The sequence below is a fragment of the Pteropus vampyrus genome, unplaced genomic scaffold (assembly GCF_000151845.1).
Source record: "Pteropus vampyrus isolate Shadow unplaced genomic scaffold, Pvam_2.0 Scaffold26, whole genome shotgun sequence".
NCBI classification, from domain to species: domain Eukaryota; kingdom Metazoa; phylum Chordata; class Mammalia; order Chiroptera; family Pteropodidae; genus Pteropus; species Pteropus vampyrus.
The window spans coordinates 2,260,175-2,263,403 of record NW_011888807.1 but is presented as its reverse complement, the minus strand read 5'-3'; positions in this window follow the sequence as shown (position 1 = coordinate 2,263,403).

Below are 3,229 nucleotides of genomic sequence, written 5' to 3'. Positions count from 1 at the left end.
AATATGATAGATTTCAATATATACTCATAATTTTCTTCCTTGACTTCCCTCTCTAGGATAGACTTTGTATGCTGGAATTACACATGAGCTTGTGAATATTTATTTATAACACAAAAAGTACTATAGTTGTCTGTCTCTCTAGTGAGGTTACAAGCTACTTGAGAGTAGAGACCATGTATTATTCCCTAATCTTTATATTGTTAGTAACTTTCTCAATACTAGACACATAAAAAGTATGCAAAAATGAATATTAATTGCTTAAATATTTGTATTGATTGCTTAACATAGAAATCATATTTTTGACATTAACATTTATTTATAAACATAAATTATAAAATGGTCAATCATCAATTATAAAGTAGCAAGAGTAAATCACTTCTTACATAGTTTATACTCACTGAGAAATTTAGATTGATAATTATTTTTAGGTGGGATTCATGTTGATTAATGGGCTCAAACTGTATTTTCCTTTATAGGATACATCATCACATTTGTACAAAGTTCTCCAATTCAATGTTAAAAAGTTGCAAATGTTCTCACTTTGAAATTGGTAATTTCTTTTGAGATTCATGTATTTTTTTTGATTACAGAATAACTGCATTTTTTTATTATTTTCCCTAGCATATTTTTTATATTTGCTTCTTTGAGTTTTGTCCTTTTAGAAATGGTTCTCATGATTAAAAATTGAGTAAAAATAATTTATAGACTATCTACCGCCTTATCTATCCACTACCTATGGGGAGGCTGTTTGCCTAATTTCTTATATGTAGCTTAAAAATATTGTTTAAATACAAGAATTTATACCTGAGTATAGTGCATAAATTTGAGAGCAATATTAACAGTATTGAGAAAGATAGTGAGGGCTAGATGCAAAAGAAGAGAAAATCTTAGAGAATTCATGAAATGACAATTGGCAGATCTAAGTACATCATGGAAAGGAGGGTCAAAGGGCATATGTAGATCAAGAAGGAATTCAACAGTCCAGATCTATGTACCTGGATAATAAATGTTTAATAACGTTACAGTGAAATTTTAACATAATTTTCTTGAGTCTTGTTCAGGTTATTATGTATTAACTTTCATTGAATAATCAATATGCACTGAGCACTCACTACCTGCTAGGGACTTTTGTAGGAACTAGAGATTCCATATTAAACAGAAATTTCTGTTCTTAAAAAACTTGTAATGGCGCATAATAGTACTTTTTAATAGTTACAGATTTTAGGTTTTTTTTTAATTAAAAAGTAATCTTGTGAATCATCTCACATAAAGAGTATATAATATGACTGTACAATTTAAAGGATAATAGTAAACCATTGTATGTACATTGTATGTAACTTAAAAATAAAACATTATCAACACTGTTGAAATTTCTTATATTCCTTTGTCTGATATTATTCCCTTCAGACCCTCCAGTCATTAACTCCTAAATTTTTTCTAGTTGATCATACTCTTGTTTTATTAAATAGATTTACCAGGAATGGAAATATTTCTTAAATAACTATTGCTATCTATTGCTTGTTTTTAACATTAAATTTGCTAACAACTTTTATATATTTTCTTTAAAATTGTTTTTTCAGTAATATTGTGAGAGGGAATTTGTAAGATAGCAAAACCTAACAATTTTATGGTACTTAATATGAACATAAACATCCTAATATTGCAACAATTTTTTAGGTTTGTTTCAATTCTTATTTTATTGTGAGGAAAATGAGTCATGCGATAGTTAAAATCATGCCCAAGACAAAACAGCTAGTAAGTGGCCAGGATTAGAAACCAGGAAATCTACCTCTAAAGACTTAGTTATTATACCTTACAGTCCCATTAGATTAATTTATATTGATGTCTTTTGCTGCTTTTCCGTTTTTATAATTCTATAACATTCCACTGAGATATAAGACTTTATACTATTAATAAATATTTGTGTTGTTTCCAGCTTATTTCTCTAATCCTATTATAAATGATGATGCTATAAACATTGTTATGTATATCCCCTGGTGGATATATGGAACAGTACTGCAAGAACATATATCTAGCAGTGAATTTTCTATAATATAGGTATACACAAATTCAAATATGATACATAACATCGAACTATCTTCCAAGTATTCACCACAGTAAACTAAAGTTCTTTTTGTCAACACATAAAGGAAAATGTAAGCTTTTCCCCCAATCAGGTATATTTCAAATCATATCTTAAATTATGCTGACTTTTAATGCCTTGATTTTAATATAGCTAAAGGTATGAATTCTTTTAATAAAGCTTACGCATTTTATCATTTTAAAGAAGTTTTTTTTTTCCTCTCTTGGTGTCATGGTTCCACTTATACATTGCTGCATAACAAACAAACCCCAAACATAGTAGCATAAAACTTAGATTTTGTGTGTCAGAAATTTAGAAAATATACAGTGAGGACATCTTATCTAGACTTCACAAAATCCAGTACTTCAGTTGGAAAGGATCAGACTTTTTGGAATTAAAACAGGTGGGGCTCAAGGATCAACTTCTGAGTCTTTTTGATTCGTGTGTCTGGTTCCTGGACTGGAATGTTTGAAAAGCAGACTCAATTGAATCTATCTACTGGAGTAACTATGACTGGTCCCTCACAATTGCCAGGTCTCATGGTAAATGCGTTTCTTATGTACTGACCAGGTCTCCAAGGGCATGTGTTCTTATAACAAGGCAGAGCTCATGGCTTTTTATGGCAGAGCATCCTTTCCACTGAGTTCAATAGATCAAAGCAATTATAGAATTTCTTGTAATGGGAGGAGAATTTGACCCCGGACTTTAATTAGAAGAGTGTCAAAACTTCACAGCCATATTTTAAAAATGCCACAGAATTCATTTTCTTGCAGTTGTAGGATTGAGGTCCCTGTTTTCCTAGCTTTGGGCTCTTAGAGGCCTCTTGCTGTTTCTCATCACATGGCTTGCTTCATGGGCTCTCTTCCAAGGGTAGTGTCATTAAACTTTAGTATAGTTACTTTGCAAATTGATAAATTAAGGTACATAACAGTTAAAGCAAATTACACTGAGTACAGAGACTGTATGTCTATGACCTGATGAAACTGGAATAGAAAATTGCATTCTAATATAGGTTTAAATATTCGGCTTTTATAAGTTTGGGCTAGGAATAATTAAGAATTTTTCAAATTCTACAAAACAGAATTTCTAATGGAGAAAAATACAATTATATTTCTTAAAATTTTACTGGGTTCTCATTAGAATCAT